Genomic DNA, 20,632 nt, shown 5'->3' on the forward strand with positions numbered 1-20,632 from the left:
AGGTCCCCCTCCCAACGTCTCCAAGGCCCCATCTGGATGTGGCTGCAGAGGGTCTTCACTGTCTGCCAGTGATGCCCTCGGTCCCCTCCTCCCTGGAAGGGCACAGAAACAGAGCGTTGGGAGAGAGAGACAGAGAGAGAATGAGAGAGACAGAGAGATGGAGGGGACAAAGACACAGCATTGGGGGAGAGACAGAATGAGAGACACAGAGACAGAGAGATGGAGGGGTCAGAGGACAGGAAGAAGCCTGTCACCACCCAATCCTTACCCCTTCTTTGGGCCTCAGTTTCCCAGTCAAAGGCAATGAGTGTGAAGTTCTAGGACACTCTGGGAGGGCCAGGCTGGGGAGGTATTGCCAGCTACTGCCAGGATGGAGAGGGGGTGCGGTTCTCCGGGTGGTCTGGAAAGGAGCGGGCAAGCAGCCGCTTATCAGGAAACATTGCTTAATTGGGAAGGTTTATGGGGCCAAGCAGGGGGTCTCCCTTGGGGAGATGGTGAAAGCCACTCATGAGTCATTTGAAACTGAGCTGGACAAAGAGCTCAAGGAGAAATGATCCCACCCAGCCTGCCAGTCGTGGGCAGAATGAGCTCATGGGCTATGGGGCGTGCGCGCGCGCGCGCGCGCGTGTGTGTGTGTGTGTGCTTGTGAGCATGTGTGTGTGTGCACGCTCATGAGAGAGAGAGGAAGGAAGAGAAAGCCGGTCTTCTCGCAGCTAGGACTGGGAAGCTGAGCCCAGCAGAGCCTCCACCACATCTCGTGTCTGTGTGACCAGGCTGCCCCCTGCAGGTAAGCGAGGTAAGGGCCCTGCATCCCAGGGTTCAGCATCCAGCCAGCTGGACCAAGCATCTTGGTCCAGCGTCCTAGTCAGCACCCACTTCAGCCTCCCAGCCAGCATCCATCCTGGTCCAGCCAGATGCCGGTCTGTGGACACCTGTCCCATGTCTCAGCCAGCATCCTGGTTCAGCATCCAAGGCAGTACCCAGTTCAGCATCCCAGCCAACATCCTGGTCCAGCCTCCTACTCAGAATCCTGGTCCAGCCTCCTACCTAGAATCCTGGTCCAGCATCCCAGCCTCACCCACTTTAAACCCCAGCCAGTATCCTGGTCCAGGGTCCAAGCCAGCATCTGGGTCCAACATCCTAATCAGCACCCAGTTCAACATCCCAGGCAGCATCCTTGGCCAGCCTCCCGTCCAGCCTCCCAGCCAGCATCCTTGGCCAGCCTCCTGTCCAGCATCCCAGGCAGTGCGCACTTCCTCTGGACAGTGCTCAGCACAGGACCTGCCCTGAGACAGATGCTAATGGACACGGAGTTTTTTCCTAATGGTGGAACACCATGCTTTCACACCACCTTGCCCTCTGTGAGGTGTGTGCTGGAAAACCTGGGTGCATAGTAAACATTTCTTAACATGATTCAAAGTTTATAAAATTTGCCATTTTGAGAGAATTGTAGATTCACATATAATTTCAAGAAATAATAAAGGTGGCCCTTTTGTCTTCACCTGGGTACCCTTGGTGGAAAAATTGTTGCAAAACTTTAGGACAATATGGCATCCAGGGAACTGACATTGACACACCATCACGGTCAGGTACACAGCACCTCCATCACCACTGGGTAACCCCTGTGCTTGCCCTTTAGAGCCACACCTACCCTACCTCCCACCTCTGGCACCCACTGAAGTGTCCTCTATTCACCACTTTGTCAGTTCAGCAATGCTACACACATGGAATCATACAGTATGTGACCTTTGGGGACTGTCTTTTTCACTGAGCCCAATTCTCTGGAGACTGACCCAGGTTGTCAGCTGTAAGTTTCTTCTCTTCTATGCTGCAGAGGACCCCACAGTGTCCTCTGGATGGACCACAGTGTGTTAAGCACTCGCCCATTGAGGGACACCTGGGCTCCATCCAGTTTCTGGCTATTATGAGTAAAAACTGCTGTAAACATTGTGTAAAGGTTTTGTGTGAACATAAGTTTTATTTCTCTGGGATGCATGCCCGGGAGACCCATGCTGGGTCATATAGTAGTTGCATGTTCAGTTTTGTGAGAAACTGTCAAACAATTCTCCAGAGTGGCTGCACCATTGTACAATCCCACCAGCAGTGTACAAAAGATCCAGTTTCTCAACATCCCTGCCAATATTTGGGGCTTGTCACTGTTTTTTTAGATGTTTTTATAGGCATGCAGTGGTGTCTCATTTTGGTTTTAATTTGCATTTCCCTTATGGCTAATGAAGTTGAACACTAATGATTCTTATTTGCCATATGTATCTCCTCTTTGGTGAAAGATGTGTTTATCTTTTTCCCATTCTCTAATTGGATTGACTTTTTTAATGTTGAGTGTTGAAAGCTCTTAATATATTGTAGGCATAATTCTTGCCAGACAGCTGGTTTGCAAATGTCATGCCCCAGGGTCTGCAGTGCAACTCCACAGGTACCACAGTCTCTTCATTTCTGTGGTCATACAGCAGGCGTGAACACTGAGAAGACCGCTTCTTCCAATCCATTCTTTTTCAAGATTTTTTGGCTAGTTTAGGATCTGTGCCTTCTCGTATAAATTTTAGGATAAGCTTGTCTGTGCCTATGGAAAAAACACCTTGCTGAGATTTTTGTAGGGATTATGTGAAACCTATAGATCAACTTGGGGAGAAATGGCATCTTTGCTATGTTTGAGTTTTCCAATCCACGAACACAAACACATTTCTGTTTAGGTTTTCTCTGAAAATTTTTAACATTATTTTGTAATTTCAGCACACAGACCCTGTATGTGCTTTGTTAAGTTTATCAATAAGTATTTCCTTTCCTTGGACTGATTAAAATCATATTTCAGTTTCCACGTGTTATAGACATGAGGTTGATTCTTTCTATGTGTTGATTTTGAATACTCCAAACTTAGAAAACTAAGTTCCAGAAGGTTTTGTGAGTTGTTGTTGTTGTTGTTGTTGTTGTTGTTGTTGTTGTTTTTAAGATTCATTGGGATAGCCTGTGCAGATAACCACATTATCTGCCAATATTCTTTCTCTTGTATTGTCATACTGACTAGAACTTCCAATTCTATGTTGAATAGGAGAGCAGACATCCTTGCTATGTTCTCCATCTTACAGGGAAAGCTTTTCACCATTAAGTATGTTACTTGCTGAGTTTGGTTTTTTTTAATGTTTATTTATTCGTTTATTGAGAGACAGAGAGAGAGCATGAGCAGGGAGGGGCAGAGAGAGAGGGAGAGAGGATCCCAAGCAGACTCTGCACTGTCAGCACAGAGCCTGACATGGGGCTCAAACACTTGAACCATGAGATCATGACCTAAGTAGAAATCAAGAGTCTGAAACTCAACCGACTGAGTCACCCAGGCAACCCTGGGTTTTATTTTTTTTAATAGTCTTTATCAGTGGAAGAAGTTCTCTTCAGTTCCTAGTTTGCTAAGAGTTTTTGTCATGGATGAGTGTTGGATTTTTTCAGATGCCTTTTCTTCATCAGTCAATACAATCATATGATTTCTCTCCTTTAACCTGTGGTTATGATTGATTGTAGTGGTTCATTTCCAAATGTGGACCAAGACTTGCACATATGAAATGAGTCCCACTTTCCATAGTATATAATTCTTTTTGAACATTGCTATACGTAGTTTGCTGAGAATTTTGCTTCTACGTTCATAAGGGATATTAGTCTGTTGTTTTCTACTTTTTCGTACTTTTGCCTGGTTTGGGCATCAGATAGGATAATGCTAGCTTCCTAACATGAATTGGGGTCTATTTCCATCTCTTCTATTTCCTAGAAGACATTGTATAAGATTGATCTTATTTTTTCCTCAAATGTTTGTTAGAAGTCTACAATGAAACCATTGGGTGATGGAGATTTCTTTTTTAGGGGCTTTTTGTTTACATCATTTAAAAAATTGTTATAGGACTATCCAAGTGATTTCTTTTGTCTTCGTTGAGTTTTGGTAATCTATAGTTTGAGAGGAATTTGTCCTGTTTCTTCTAACTTCTTGACTTTTTTTAGCATAACACTGTTCATAGCATTGCCTCATGATCCTTGTGATGTCCTGGGGTCTGTAGTGATGCTCCTTGTCCTGATGTCCTGATCTTGGTGGCTTGTGTCTTCCCCCCAGTTTAACTTCTTTAGTCTTGCTAGAAGGTTATAAACATGATCCAGTTTTTTGAAGAGCCAGCTTTTTTTGTCATTGATTTCTCTATTTTCCTGTTTCCAATTCCATCTATTTCTGCTCTTAACTTTATTATTTCCTTCCTTCTTCTTGCTTTGGTTTTATTTTGCTCCCCCTTTTCCAGTTTCTAGAAGCTGGAACTGAGAATATTGCCTTGAAACCCGCCCTCTTTTCTGATGTAAGCACTCAGTGCTATAAATTTCCCTCTCAGCACTGCTTTTGCTGCACCCCACATATTTAATATGTTCTGTTTTCCTTTTGCCTTCCAAAGGTGTACACACCAAACAACAGAACTTCAAAATCCACAAGGTAAAAATTGTTGGAGCTGAAAGGAGATGTATACAAATTCACATGGTAGCTGGGGACCTCAGCCTCTGTGAGCAGGTGATCAACCTACTAGGCAGAAAATCAGCAAGGTCATTGAGGAGCCAACAAGCCCATTGACCGAACGGTCTGATTAACATCACCCAACAGCAGCAGACCATGCACTCCCTGCTAATGTCAGGGATATCTTCCAAGACCATGCCGCAGGACGTGACACAACCTCACCAAGTTTGAAAAAATTGAAATCATACAGAGTGTCTTCTCTGGCCACAGTGGGATCACACTGGAAATCAATACAACAAAGACAGCAGGGAATTGTCCAAATACTTGGAAACTAAGCTACACACTTGTAAAGAATCCATGGGTCCGAGTCCCAAGGGAAGTCAGAACATCTATGTCCAGAAATAGTCCATCCCCTGACTTGATGGCAAAACCTGATTTGAGAAAGCATTTTGTTTCTATCATGGTGTATCTGCTGCTGGCAGGTACGGTGCCACCCAGGAGATGTCCCCATTGGTAGGCTAGACCGGTATTCACCCCTGGACCAGCAGAGAAAGCAGGGCAAGCGCTGGGACTGAGAAGCCATTCACACCTGCACTGTAAGTCAGGACTCAGCAGAAAGGGAGCTATTTGCATGTAGGGGCCAGTGTGCATCCTGGAAGCCCCCAACCCACAGCTGGGACTCGCACCCTGGCTGCAGGCTCCCTGGTGAGCCCAGGGGATGTGGATCCTTCACCTAGACTGTTCACTCTAGCCAAACCCTGCCCCGCCGCACTGACTCCAGAGACTTCTGACCCCAAGGCCTCCGTGTTTCATCAGATCCCCTTGCTTCTAGGGGGCTGGCTGATCTCCCTACAGGGGAGGATGAGGACAAGCAGGCCATGCTGAGCCCTCCCCGAGGAATCAGCATGCTCCCAATGGCTTGACCCTGAACCAGAGCCCACCAGGCTCTGAGGCTTTGCAGGTTCCTCTGAGGCTGGAGATGGGGTGGCTGTTGAGCTCAGCAGTGGGGGCCAGATGCCAGCAGCCGGGGACACGGCAGGGGCCAGGTGCGGGCAACCAAGGGACACAGTGGGGACCAGGTGCCGGCAGCCGGGGGACACTGAGCAGCCTCGACTCTAAAGGTCACTGCTCATCATGCTGGACTTGCATTTCCTGCAACTTCTTCCTGCAGGCTCAGGGGCACGGACCCCCAGGACTCCTTTGTGTGTGATACAGGAGAGGTGCATGGAGCAGTATGTGATATGGGAGAGGTGCATGGAGCAGGATATGCAGCCTGTCACGAGGCTCCCCACCTCCCGCTGTGTGTGCTGTCCACTGTGCCACGGTCAACAGCATGTCCTCCAGGAATACCTCCAGTGCCCCATTCCCTCTGCCTCCCTGGGCTTCCCAACAAGCAGCTGCACAGAACTGTGTAATCAGCTCTGAAATTGCATGGGGCCAAATCAGTCACAAATGCGAGTGCATCTCTGAGCTGTTTGTCTCTGCTCAAACTTTGATGTCTACGTTTTGGTGAGAAAGACGTCCTTCAGTGAAGACTAGCGTGGCTGTCCCATTAGGGAGGCTGCTGGCCGTGCCCCTGTTGTCACGAGAGCAGGACTGTCCTGACATGGTGGTCATCCCCGTGAGCCTGGCCCAACAGCCAGTCCACCCTGTCTGTGTCCCTCCCACATGCAGTTCCTGCGTTCAGCCAGCTGGAGGGAGGGAGGATCCATAAGCGCCCAGCAGGGCTGTGCCGCATGAGACTCGGTTTACAGGGAATGAATGAGGGCACCTGGTGGCTCAGGCGGTTAAGTGTTGGACCCATGATCTTAGGGTTCATGAGTTGAAGTCCTACATCAGGCTCTGTGCTGTCACAGAGCCTGCTTGGGATTTCTCTCTCTCTCTGTTTCTCTCTCCTTCTTCCCCTCCCCTGCTCCTGTGCACACATGCTCTTTCTCTCACAATAAAAATTAAATTTAAAAACTTAAAAAAAACCCTGAGAATCATGAAATATAAATAAATAAATGGAATGAATGAACTACTTGAAAAAGAGAAAGTTGCACCCCCATAAACAATGCTCAGAGGGTGCAAGAAACTGTAACCAAATGAGAGTGAAATATAGACCTTTCTTTTGACTTCAGAGTGAGAAAGGCCTTCTTGAGCATGAGAAGAAAATGTCAGTGGTCAAAGGCAAAATGCTACACGTGTTTATAGGGCATCTGGCAGTAGACCTCAGAAGTCTCAACCTCATCAAAGCATTGGCCCAATTTCTGGGCATTTATGCTAGAAAAATAACAGAGATGCACAAACGTCCTGGACAGAGGTCGTGACCGAAGCTTTATTCACAACAGGACAAAATTACGAGGCTTATAAATGTCCCCCAGAGGAGACCTGTTCTCAAACAGTGTTTCCAGGAAAATTTAACTGTTTAAAGATACAAGAAGACCTGGTGAAGAAAACGGGCTTGGAGCTCACACACTGGTTTGTTCCTCCTCCCCAGGCCTCACTAAAATGGCCATAAGTGAATGAGAGCGTACAAGGCCCAGGGGAGAGTCTTCAGGAGAAGCCGGGCACAGATTACAGCAGACTTCTGGAAGAAAGAAAACAGATGAGTGAGCTGGGGGCTCCAGCGAGTAGTGCAGGGTGGGGTTCAGCAGACCCCCAGCTGAGACCACAGCTGGAGCCCACAGAGGTGGCTGTGGACTGGATTGCGGCCCCGAAATCCACATGTGGGCACCCCAACCCCCAGGACCACAGAGTGTGACCGTGTTTAGAGACAGCCTGTAAAGAGGTGATTTGGGTAAACTGAGGCCACTGAAGGGCTCTGATCTAAGGGAGGAAGATGGAGGGGGCACAGGCCAGGCCACGTGCTCTGCTGCATATGTCCACAGGCCTCAAGGCCTCAACTGCCCCCTGCAAGGCGTGAAGCTGCTGTTCTGAGGTTCTCTATTATGTGGCATGCCCAGAAGGTAAGACCTAGCCCAGGTGTTTTCCCAGTCATGCCCACCAGCTTTAGCAAGGGGGGCACCACTGTTCTCTGAGCCTGTGCTCTGACGGAAGGTCCCGGGAACCAGAGCCCTATCAGCATCTCCGTGCTATGGCTTTCTCGTTGGACCAAAGCCAGCTGAGGGTGCCTGTGCTTGGACCTGGGACCTCAGACTTCAGGGACAGAGGTCTCTGGACACCTCGCTGGGTGGATGTTCAGCCACCCCACACGCGGCAGCATCCTGCGCACCTGTCACAAGCTGCACGCGGGCCCCAGCAACCTGAGAGGTGTGCGCACGGTGCCCACAAAGCTGGGGGCTTCCACCAGGTATGCCCGCGACAACACAGGAGATGAAGTGCCCTCTTGCAAGGTTGGCGAGGACCCCCAGCAGCCCGGGTGTGGGCTCCCAGCAGAAGTGAATCCTGAGGGGTCATGGCAAACAAGTGCTGGCATGTCCTTCGTGTTGGGACAGCAGGCCTTCAGCAGGAGCGGGCCCCCACCAGGTCTCCACCATGCACCTTAGAGCTGACAGGTGCCTACCTAAACACAAGCCAAAATTAATTCAAAGTGGCTACAACAAAACGCTGAGGTCTTCAGCTGCCCCGGCCACATCTCAGATGTGGGGAAGCAGACACGGCCGGTGGCTACTGCAGTAGGCAGTAGAGGCACAGAGCATGCCCATCAGGGCCTCCCGCTGGTCAGTGCTACTTCAGATGCATTTGTCCACAAGATCTATCACACACTAAGGGCTGCAACCTCTGCCAGGTACCAGTGATACAGCAGAGAACAGGCAGGCAAAATTTTGCCTTCTTGAAACTTACATTCTACTATGAGGAGACAAATAATAAATCAGATAGGTAGATAGACACACAGGAGGTAGGTAGATTAATTGATAAATGATAGATCAATAGGTGATAGATAAATGATAGGTTGACAAATGATAGATAGATGACGGAGAGATAGAGAGATAGATGATAGATAACATGATAGATAAATAGATAGATAGATAGATAGATAGATAGATAGATAGATAGATAATAGATGATGGGTGGGTGGATGGATGGATGTATGGATGGATAGATAGATAGATAGATAGATAGATAGATAGATAGATAGATGATAGATAACAGAAGATAGGTGATAGGCAGACAGATCCATAGATGAGTAGACAGACTGACAGGTGACGGGCAGCTACATGGATGACATGGAGATGACTCAGGAGAGCCCGAGGGGTGACACGTGGCACAGGACACTTAAGTCAGGGAAGAGGCATCAGGGGTCCAGGGGAGCCAGGTCAAAGAGAGCTTTGCTGGGACAGTGGCACGTGCTCCAGCCCAGAAGGTGATGAAGGCTGAGCTCTGAGCAGCCTTGGGTGGGGCACATGACATGCTGGAGGTCCGTGGGAGGTGAGTGAGGCAGAGCAAGGGGCGAGTCAGATAGCAGGAAGGCAAAGCAGGCAGACACATCAGGGCCCGGGGTGGGGTCGCTCAGCCAGTCTCATGAGGATCTGACTGCAGCGCAAGCAGGGAAGTGGGAACTGGAGAAGCTCGGCCAGCCCTGCAGGGATGCTGAGAGCCAGGTGGCCGCGGGGCTGGGCTGCCCTTGCTTGGCTCAGATGGGAGCACCAACGATGTGATGTGTGAGGTGTCACATTGGTCACTGACATCAAGGCTGGTACTGATGGAGACAGTCGCTGATGTGGCAGATTAGAATGAGCTGCAACCCGCATCTTGCAAAGTCAGCCCTGGATTCCAGACACCAAGGACTCCTGCAACAGACAGACAATGTACTGCACAGCAGCCACAGAATCCCTCCAGGACCAGCACACATGGACACAGCAGCCCCAAGGTGGCAGGGAGAGGCCACTGTGATCCCACGGACCTGCATGTCCATGCACAGAAGGACTTGCTCTGAGAAGCTTTGCCCCCAAACTCACAGAAACCAGGACCTTGCTGTCTGAAACCACTCTCTCTTGCCTGACAGAGCAAAGCCTCGTGCATCATTCTGACACAGATACGCAGCATTGGTTTCCAAACCCAGAGTGGTGGGCAGTTCCAGGGTGTCCCTGAGCTTCCCAACCCTAGATGTGTCCCCCTTGCAAAAGCCCAACCCTTGAGTGGGGGTAAACCTGTGAGTGTAATGGGGTCAGGTTACTGACCAGCTGGTTTTGAAAAAGCTGAATATCCAGGTGGGCTTGGCTCAGTCAGGTGACCCTGTACCTGGGACTAGTCCTCCTGGAGGTCACAGAGACTGGAGGAGTGTGAGAGGCCAGGAGGGCCAGGACATGAGGATCATTCTTAGATGCTGAGAGTAGTCCCAGCCAATAGCAGTGAGACAACGGGGACCTCAGACCTAGAACCACAAGGGCACAGTTCTGCCAATGATGCAGAAAATCACTGATGAGGAAACCCTGAGCAAGATTAATAGGGATTCAGACCAGCTCCTTCCCCAGTCTGGCCCCAGGATGAGGACACAGCCTGCCCACACCCTTGTTTTTGCCTGGTGAGATGCAGAGCAGAGGACCCAGCCACACTGTGCCTAGACCCCATCTACAGACTGATGTGACCCGGGAGTCTTGTGATGGGCTGGCCTTGTGCTGATTTGTTACGCGCCAACAGAAAATTCACACACCTGAGCTGAGCTTCGGTCAAGGGGTCCTTCGCAACTTGACTTTCCATGCTGATTTTCATTTATGGTTCCCACAGGCAAAGGCCATGGGGAGCAACGTTTCTCCCCAGGCTGCACTGCCCACCCCCAAGAGACCAGAACCTGCTGACTACTCCCTCCCTCCAGTCCCACCCTGCCCCACCCCCACAAAGACTGTCAGGGCCCCAGTTACTGATGGCACATGATATAGGGCTGCTTTGTCTCACAGAGGCTCTCAGGAAAACTCAGCACAGCACCAGGCCCCCCAGCTTCCTCCAGTTCTCTACAATGGTAAGCCAATGCACTCAAGGATATCTTGTTATATAAGGGTGCCCCTGGTGGTCTTATGTATTGGGCTTTATTAACAGTAGGAAGAACACTTCTAATGTCTGATCTTGACTCCTCCCATTTCTAAATCTGTCCCTTGGACACAGACACCAGTCATGGATCCTGACTCTGGTTCTGGTCTCCCTAGATAACTAATCTCAGGGTATCTGAAAGCTTTGGTGGGGAAGGCACAAACAGGGTGGACTGCCGCAGGTCCCTCAGCAGGTAGAGACAGCTGCTCCTGGTCTTGCGTTTCCCTGAGTGTCAATTCCTGCCACCCAGAGTGTGGAGTGACAGTAGGCACAGTGGCTCAGAGAGCTTTGTGGGCCCTGGACCTGTTGCTCTGGGGCTCAACCTGTGCCATCTTCTTAGACTCATGGATCAAACAGACCAGGGCTGGTTCTGGCCTCCCCAGCTCATATGACTCAACAGGAAGCTTGCACTCCCAGAGGAGCACAGACCTGAAATGTCAGCCACCTCACAACAAAAGCCACCAGACACCATTACCATCTGAAGCAGAAGTAGCATGACACATTGCGTAAGGAGATGACATGGAAGATGAGCAAGAGATCAGTGTCCAGGGGTTATTAGCCCCCTCCTCATCCCCAAGGTGCAGAGGGAATGTGGCAAGGAGCTGTGTCTGTCCCCTGGGGGCAGTGATGTGGCATCTCCTTCGCCACTGGCTGGTGTATCAGCAGATCTGTACCACAGACTTCAATGTGACACCCTATCCTCATGCTGCCAAGAAAAATCCTTCACCTGAATGACAATCAATGGACAACAAAATGGCACAGACATTGAACTTATCTGACAAGGAATTAAATGAAGCCATCAGATAAATGATTCACAGGCAATTACAAATATACTTGAAATAATGGGGGGAGGGGAAGAAATTGTCAGACAAAACATAGGAGATATAAACAAGAACCAAACAGAAATTTTAGAACTGAAAAATAAAAATATCAAAACGTGGGCTTCACAGCTGAATGGAAAGGAAGGATAAAAGACTCAGGGAATGTGAAGGCACAATGAAAACCACCCAATCTGAACATCAGAAAGAAAACAGAAAGTAAAGAGAAGAGCTCAAGGGACCGGTGGAAGACAGAAGGTCTCCTGTGTCACTGGAATCTTGGAAGGACAGGAGAAAGATGGCCAGGATGGAAAAGATTTCCCAAAGTTGGCAAAAGGTTTAAACCTAGAGAAGCTAAGAAAATTTAAGAAGCTGAGAAAACCTTGAGCAAGATTAATGGGAAGAATGCACAGCAGGACCCATCATTGTCAAATTTGAGAAAAATGAAGACAAAGAAAAAATCTTGAAAGGATCAAGAGGAAAGAGATACCTTACTGACCAGAGAAAATGATTTGAATTGTGGGGTTTTCTCATTAGAAACGATGGAAGCCAAAGGAAGTGGGGTATTTTTCAAGAGAAAGAAAAGAATTCTCAACCTCAAATTCTACGGTCAGCCAAAAAATCCTTCTGTAATGAAGAGAGACTGAAAACATTCCAGGGGGAGGAAAATAAAGAGAATGTGTCCCCAGTAGACCTGCTCTGAAATGATAGTTAAAAGAAGTTTATGAAAAAGAAAGGAAATGATGAAAGAAAGAATCAAGGAACATTATGGAAGAAGAAAGACTAAAATTGTAGGTAAATTGAATAGGATTTCCTTCCCCTCTTAAGTTTTCAAATTGTGTTTGATGGTTTAAGCAAAAATCGGGACACTGTTTTGTGTGGTTCTCAAAGTCTGTAGAAGGAAACGTTTAAGATGATGATGTTATAAATGAGAGATGGCAAAAGGATGTTTTTGAACTGGTAAAATATCTGGTAAAGAGATGTAACTTTTCTACATTATACTCAAACTCCAGTAGATTGTGTGTTACATACATAAAATGTAATACCTAGACTAACCAGTAAAAAAGCTTACAAAGTCATACACTCAAAAACACGGTAGAGAATATGATTTTTAAAACCCATTTTTATTCGGTTTTATTAGCAAGACTCATTTTACTCATACATGAAATAACTTTATTAAAATTATAAATTATTTCAAACACACACACACACAAACACAAAAGCACTGTAGATAAACTAAAATGGAATCCTAAAAAGTGTTCAAGTAACCCACAGGAATGTATGTAAAAGAAAATAGAGAAACAAAAGGAACAAACAGAAAACGAAAAATAAAATGTCAGGCATAGGCCTTAGCAATATATCAACAATTACATTAAATATAAATAGCTTACTTTATTTGTAATAGCTAAAATAACACAAATGACCAAAATATCCCTAACTAGGTGAATGGTTAATCAATCTCTAGTACACCCATTAAATGTAGTACCTACCAATACAAAAATAAAATAACTATTGATCCACTCAGCAACTTAAATTGATCTCAAGGCATTATGATGAGTGAAAGAGCCAATCTGAATAGGTCACATGGTGTATGATTTCATGTGTACAAATTTTGTGAAATGACAAAATTATAGAGATGAAAAATTGATTCCTGATGCCAGGGTAGGAATTTGAGGGCAGGGGTGGGAGACTCTATAAACAGGTAACCTGAGGGGGAGCTCTGTGGTGGTGAAAGAGGTCCATAGCTTGGTTGTGGTGGCAGTAATTACATGTAGATGACAAAATCATATCAGTGCCAATTCTCTGCTTTTGACATTGCTCTGTAATTATGTAATATATAGCCACGGGGGGAAATAAATGCAGGGTACATGGAAACTTTATGTACTATTTTTGTGGACCTAGTTATTTTTAAATAAAAAGTGTTTTTAATGGGTAAGAGATTTCAGAAGATACAACACCAAAGAGATTGCACAAAAGGCAAAGTGATCCATGAAAAGATGCTCATCAGAATTAGCCATTGGGAAATGTACATGAAGACCACAATAGGCAATCACTACATATCTCTTAAGACGGCTAAGATAAAAACAATCCCTGACAATAAAATGTAAAGTGTTAACAAGAATGTGGAGCAACTGGAACCTCTATGCTGGTGAGACATGGATGTCTCATTATATGCAAAATGGTGCAGCCGATCTGGAAAACTCCTAGATATTTATTCCTGGGAGAAACAAAACTTTTGTTCACACAAAAACCCACGTACACTAAAGTTTGTAGCAGATCCATTCATGATTGCCAAACACTGGTAAAAACCTAAATGTCCTTTAACAGGAGGATGGGTAAATGGGTCAACAAACATGGTGCCTCCTTATGTTGGAACACTCCCCAGCAACAAAAAGGAATAACTATTGATAAATTCAACAGTGAGACGAAACTCAAAGACGTTATGCTGTGCGAAAGAAGACAGTCTCAAAGAGTCACATGCCATATCATTCCATTTATACGACATTCTCAGAAGGACAACATTATTGAGAATGGAGAATACATCAGTGGTCTCCCGGGGTTGTGGACAAAAGGAGCCACATAGGGAGTTTTTGGAGGTGATAGAGTAGTTTCATAAGGTTGTAGTGGTAGTTCTACACTGTGGTAAAATTTCATGAAACCACACACACACACACACAGGACTTGCATCCAAGATGTATAAACAACTTCTACAAATAAAAAATAAGGCAAAAATATCAATGAAATAATATGAAATACTCAAACAGATACCTCAAAGTAAGAAGGTACATAAATGTCATTAGAAAAAAAGCAGATGAAAACCACATGAGCTACCACCTCACACCCACTAGCAGAACTAAAATCAACATGACACCAAGACTTTTGCTTCCATCTGACACAGAGGAATAGGGCATGGATTTGCCTTCCTATATAAAACAACAACAAAGAACAGGACAGTAATGAGAAAAATATGTGAAACGACAGAGAGTGAGGGCCAAAACATGCAGGGGAGTTATCCCTAAAAGGGGGGAAGCAAACAAGCTGAGCCCTACAATTGTCAGGCCAACTGGGGAGAGTCCCCAGTGCCAAAGGGTGGAGGACCCAGCAGGAGCCCTCAGACCTCATGGAGTTAAGGAGACACAGTTGGGCGTCTAGGAATCCAGACTGGCTGGGGCTCACAGGACAGAGCACCAGAGATAACAGAACTGTGTGGACACTACTCCCAAGATCTGCAGAGTGCTCCCTCAAATCATGCGAGTGCTGAACAGCACATTTTACCAAATATTGAAGAAAAATTCTAACAATTCTCCACAAACTTTTCTAGAACATTTAAAAGTTTATAATAGGGGCCCCTGGGTGGCTCAGTTGATTGTGTCCAGCGTCAGCTCAGGTCATGATCTCACAGTCTGTGAATTTGACTCCACATTGGGCTCTGGGCTGACAGCTCAGAGCCTGGAGCCTGCTTCAGATTCTGAGTCTCCTCTCTCTGCCCCTTCCCTTCTCATGCTCTTTCTCTGTCTCTCAAAAATAAATGTTAAAAAAAATTTTTTAAGTTTGTAATAGTCATGAACGGTCCATGTGGCCAGAATCATCCTGATGCCAAACTCAGACAGATATTATAAGAAAAGAAAATACCAGACCAACATCCCTCATGAACACAGATGCCAAAAATCTTAACTAAGCGTTAGTGTATCCAACTGAACAATATATAAAGAGGACAGTACCTCGGGACTAAATGGGATTTATCCCAGGAATGTAAGGTTGGTTTGATATTTAAATATTATTAAAATTTGGTATTTTAACAGATCAAAATAATACAAACTATCAATTGTCTTGATAGATGCAGAAAATCAATTGACAAATTCTGATATTTGGATAAAAACTCAGCCCACTAAGAATACAAGGGAACTTCCTCAACTTGATAAAGGGCATCTATTAAAAAAAAACAAACAAAAAACCTACCACTGACATCATACTTAAATGACACTGCATTGCTTGTATCCCTAAATCAAGAACAAAACTAGGTTATTGACCCTCACCACTTTAATTCGTCACTCTCCTGGCATTTCCAGCCAATGCAATAAGGCAAGAAAAAGAAATGAAAGATATCCAGAATTGAAAGTGAGACATAAAAGGGTCTCTATTGACAGATGACAGGATGTCTCTCTAGAAAATCCCACAGAATCTATGGGGAGAAACAAAACCACTAGAACTAACAAGTGAGTTTAGGAAGGGTAGAAGCTCAATGTACTAAAATCAGTGGTATTTCTACACAGTAGCATCAAAGAATGGAAACAGAAATGAGAAAAAATAGTTCCACTTCAAGGAGCGCCTAGCCTGTAGCCTAAGAGGAAGGAGCTGGGCTGTAGGGCAGATGGAAGATTCAGAGACAAGGGATGGTTGCTGAGTCCGGACATGGGAACACATGTTTGCTGACTCTCCTGGACCAGCTGGACTGGTGGAAAACCCTGTCCCCTAGAGCAGGAGGGAAGCTAGCCAATGGGGAAGCTGGGTGGAGAGACTTGCAGAGCAGGGAGTTTGGGGTGGAGCTTTTCAGGACGTATGTCAACATGTCCCAACTCAGCCTGAGAACAGCAGGATGGAAGGGGTGGCCAGCGGAGACCCTGGCCGGCCCTGCTCAACCCTCCTCACCCACATTGCCCAATGGAGAGGTGTGGTGGGGATGACACCCGACCTCTTCAGCCCAGGGAGGGGCAGTGGAGGGATGCATGCTTCCCCTCACTCTTGCTGATGGAACCAGGGGGTGGCACTGAGGGTGCACAGAAGGAGTGGGGGTCTTGGTGGGGAGGGAATCACAGACTGTGTGTAGGTCGTGGGCAATACTGCAAGGGTGCCACCACCCAGACCCTGATGCTCTGAACGCCCACCCCATGGGCGTTAAACTTGACCCCTAGGGCCTGAGCTGTGACTCATGCCCTGAGGGTAGTTGTCTGGGATCAAGCAGTTTGCCTGCTGCATCCAATGCAGACCAGCCAGGGCTGTGGGCACCGGTTACCAGGAGGAGAGGGATCCGCATTTGTGGGGCTGGAATGCTGAGGGCTGAGGAGGGGCTGGGCCAGCTCCACCCACAGCTGAGCCCAGATGCCTGCAGGTGGGGGACCTGCAAGTGACTCCTGGTGGCCGGACAACACTACGGCCCTCAGCATCTCCACATGGTGGAGCTGACGGCCCAGAAGCGTGGCTGAGCAAGCCCATAGCACATTGGGCAGAAAGGCTGGGCTAAGAAGTCCTTTAGCAGGTGAGTGAGACCCCAGAGAAGTACAGACCCCTGAACAGCTGACTTGCAGTCCACATAGTGGGGATAACAGGACTCTGCCATGCTTATCTTTACCCCCACATTCTGTTTCTTTATGGATCTAAGATTCTCCAGCCCTGGATCCCTGCTTTGGGAATCATACGATGCCAAGATCTGATGGCTGCACTCTCCAGCTGCTCTGAGCCCCCTGACTTTGTAGCTGGGTGACGCCAGCACTTTGGGAGTGAATTTGCTCCTTCACGGATAATGCACTGTGTGGCTACTTGGGGACCTAGAACTTGGTGTCCCACTTCTGTGACTTCAGGATTCCACCCTTTCCCCCCCAAATTCCCACATCATGAGGCCACTTCCGTCTGTCAGAGTGAACAGGGACAGTGGGCTCAAGAATAACGCAAGCTTCGGCGAGCATAGGGTCAGTCACGCCAGCTGGGTGGCCATGTCCTAAGTGGAGTAGAGACAGGAGGCTGGGTGCCCACAGAGTGAGGCGCATGAGCTAGGGCTACACACCCCAAAATGTGCAGAGGGTCTGAGCTGTGGGAGACACTCACTCCCTGAGCCTTTGATGGCATCCTTCCATGGGATGCCCAGAGGTGCAGGCTGGCAATCCCCTGCAGAAAGGCCCTGGAGGTGTCTGGAAGAGGGGTCTCGACACCCCGGGGTCCCCTGTCACTTCCCTGAGCCCAGTTCCTCCCAGGGCTCCAGTGTCGGCTGGGGCGGATCACCCACCATGGAGTATGATAACTTGAGACGGATGTCTTGGTTCTCAGAAGGTCTGCCCCAAACTCTCAGGAACCCAGGCAGAGATGAGCCCAGGGGCCATGTGTGCTCCCATGGGAACACGCCCATCTCACCCCATCCTGGCTTCTCTTGCTGCCTTGAGGCCCCAAGCCCCACCAGCAGCATTCAGATATGGAGGACTTTACTTTTGTGGCAAATGTAATCCACAGAGACCCCTGACCTGCTCTGGGGGCACAGGGGAAGTTGACAGTAAGCTGTCCTGAGCCTCCTTGGACGTGCCTTCCCAGGGCACTGGGGGACCAGGGCCCCAGAGCATGTGGATTGTCACTGAACTCAAACAGCCTCAGGCAAATTGACTGATGTTACAGCCTAGCTTTACACAGAGAACCTTCTGGAAACCAAGAGGAGGTGACTGGGGAGGAGACGCTCTTAGAACACAACACAAGAGGGAAACTGTGGCCCAGTGGTGATATCAGACCCTCTCCCTACCCCTGCCCCCCTTGCTGTCAGTAGAGCCCTGGTTCCCAAACTGTGTGCCAAGGCACCTTAGGGTGTCTCAGCAAATCCTGAAAGGTGCTGGGGCGGGGGGGCATTTTCCATGCTCAGAGACACACTGCAGTGGCCTTGTCTGTGGGAGAGACATACACTGCCTCTGCTGGGCCCCTGGCTGCTGCTGCGATAAAGAGAAGGTGGGGGTGACATGAGGGCCCTCACTCACCCCCTCCCCACATAATTGTAGTCATGGGAGAATGAATTACAAAGTGTACTTTTTTCAAAGACCTGCTGATTACTGCGCTTGTTGTATGGACCAAGTCGCTTGCTAAGCCACACCACCGGGTGTCTCTCTCAGCCTGGGTTCTGTGAAAAGTGTTGAGGGGCAGAAAGTCCTTACCTGGCGAGTAGCTGTCCCTGGCTGACCTGTGGGTGGAGCGGGATTCCGGGCCCCCCCTTATCTCACAGCCACAGGCTCCAGGGCTCTAGGAAGCAAGTGAGCAGGGCTACAGTCTGCCCATCCCCCAGGGACACAGGGGCTCACACACCACCACTGACAGCGAGTTCAGTCGCTGCCCTCCCATCTGGCCTCCCAGGCTCCTGGGACTGCGCCTTCTTCCCCCTGGGAGCGCACCCTGGGACCCTTTCTCGGGGTCATACNGCTCCCTCTGCGAGACAGCAGGGGGCGCTGCTGAGAAACAGTCCTCAGCCACAGCGGGCTCCTGGAGGCAGGGAGCCAGGTCCCCTGTGGCTCCACAGAAGCGTGGCACAGAGCAGACACATGCCAGGCTGGACTCTACCCTCGTGCCAGACTGCAGAATTTCCCGCTGAAAGTCAGGGAGTGGGAACGAACGTTACCCCACCCCCGTGCTTCTGGGAACACCCACAACGCCCATTCTCCGTCTGCGGTGCCTCCTAGGATCCATGGAGGGCTGGTGGTCCCTGCCATCCAGACCCAGGAGGCCCTGCCAGGCCAGCCTTCCCTCCAAGGTCTCTCACGCAAAGACCGCAGTGGGGTAAGGAAGGGCTGTGGCAGCCCCCGGCCCGGGCCGCCACCATGCAGCTCAGCCAGGCTGCAGCCTTCCCAAAGGCTTGCCAAGATGCACATCCCTAGGAGGCTCCCCACTCTCTCCCCCTACACCAGAAAGGGCTGCCCAGCTCACTCTCCCCGGACCATCACCTGCATAGCTGAGGGAAGGGACCAGGGAGGGAGAAGCCAGTGGCTGAGGGAGCCCAGGGGGACCTGGCGGGTGAGGACACTGTGCCCAACAGCTCCATCCCCTTTGTGTGTGCAGAGCCAGCAGACTCTGGGGACTCCCCATAAGGGCTCTAATCCCCTGGCCCCACAGCTGAGAGGTGGAGGCGGGTCCCCCACCCCACTCCCACAGCCCAGGCCCCCGGTAATGCGATAATTGGGTGGGATTTTCACTGAGAGAGAGGGGAAGTCCAGAGGTGGGTGAGCCAGCTCCCCTCCCACCCACCCCACTTCATTCCAGAATCTTCCCTCCTTGCCTCCGCAGGTGGGGGGTTTGCGGTGACTGGAGGCGAGGGGGGGTGCAGGTAGAGGGTCTGGGCATGCTTAGACTTAACTGGAACCCAAAGGCGGTGTGCAGGAAAGTTTCCTTGAAAGAGAAGGGCTCTCCTCCATATGCGAGAAGAGACTCCTGATGTGTCACCCAGGCGACCCACCCCTGGGGCCGGCTCCCTCCCCAGANTGGAGGGACTAAGGCACCCCTGCCCAGAGAAAAGGCCACAAGCCCATCCCACAGGCTCTCCATGGGGACCCCACACTGCAGGCCAGGTGTCGAGGCATGGCTAGAGAGGACTCATGGGGGCAGCAGGTGACCCACAAGAAAAGAGACATCAGAAAAGACCCCGGACTTGGGATTTCTAGCTGCAGGTTGCTCTCCTAAACTCCACAGCAGTGACATGAATTCCTGTCTTCGGGACTGACTGGTCTCCCCTGGGGAGCACTTGGCAGGCACAAGTGCCTTTCACCTGGGGAAGCTGGGGACACATGGAATTGAGTCGTCTCCTCCCAAGTTCCCCGGGGTCCCTCTGGCCTACCCCGGAATATGCAAGGAGGGTGTCTGTTCGATGGGTACTGGCTAGCTGCTCCTGGAAACTTTGGATAGATCACTTTCCCTCTCTGGTCTGCCCTTCCCCCATTAGCTAAATCATAAGGCTTACCTAGGTCGTCAGAAATCCTTTGTGACGAAGAGACTAGGAGCTCTGGGCCGCCCCAGAGACTGGAGTTCCCAGGGCGAGAGATGCCAGGCTGCAAGGCCCTCGCTGGGAAGCGCCCGGGGCTGGGAGTCTTCTTTCCTGGTGGGGTGCGGGAGAGAAAGTGGAGGCGTCAACACCTGCGCTCCAGACAGCCCGTGTCCCAGTGCTGACCTTCGGACAGGGGCCCGCACTCTGACTGCCCACCCAGCCACTGTCCCCAGGGCAGGCCGTCTTCATCACCGCGGGTCTCCACAGCCGAGCCGCGCGATCAGTTCGGTTCATAGCGAACCAGCGAGGAGCAGCTCCAGGGACTGGCCTCGAACGAACAGACCCCCCCCTGGCGAGGAGATGGAAGAAAGGGAGAGCAGACTCACCCCTTTGAGAGCGAGAGACAGAGCGCACGACAGAGCAGGAGTAGGAGCGAGAGCCGGACCGTGCGTCTCACGGCGAGCGCAAGGCGCGCGGCGCTCCACACCACAGCTCGGCCCAAGAGTCTCGAGAAGGCGCTGCCCTGGGGTTGGGAGGGAACGTCTGGGACCACCATCCAGATCCCCGCCGGCCGCCCGACCAGCGGCCCATCTGGCACAGCGCGGCCCTGGGAGCTGGCGCACCCCGTGCAGC

At 49.6% G+C, this 20,632-nt stretch overlaps 1 long non-coding RNA gene across 1 annotated transcript; it reads right to left on the bottom strand.

Annotated features, from left to right (window-relative positions):
• Positions 1-6,785: 6,785 nt before the first annotated feature.
• On the bottom strand, positions 6,786-19,914 carry LOC144224768 (uncharacterized). Its single transcript, XR_013333133.1, has 5 exons — positions 19,853-19,914; positions 18,186-18,270; positions 9,122-9,225; positions 7,707-7,997; positions 6,786-7,061 (listed from the first exon to the last, which is right to left on the bottom strand). It is a non-coding gene; the product is annotated as an uncharacterized LOC144224768 (long non-coding RNA).
• Between the last annotated feature and the right edge of the window lie 718 nt (positions 19,915-20,632).

Source organism: Crocuta crocuta, unplaced genomic scaffold, assembly GCF_008692635.1.
Source record: "Crocuta crocuta isolate KB4526 unplaced genomic scaffold, BGI_CrCroc_1.0 scaffold526, whole genome shotgun sequence".
Classification (NCBI taxonomy): domain Eukaryota; kingdom Metazoa; phylum Chordata; class Mammalia; order Carnivora; family Hyaenidae; genus Crocuta; species Crocuta crocuta.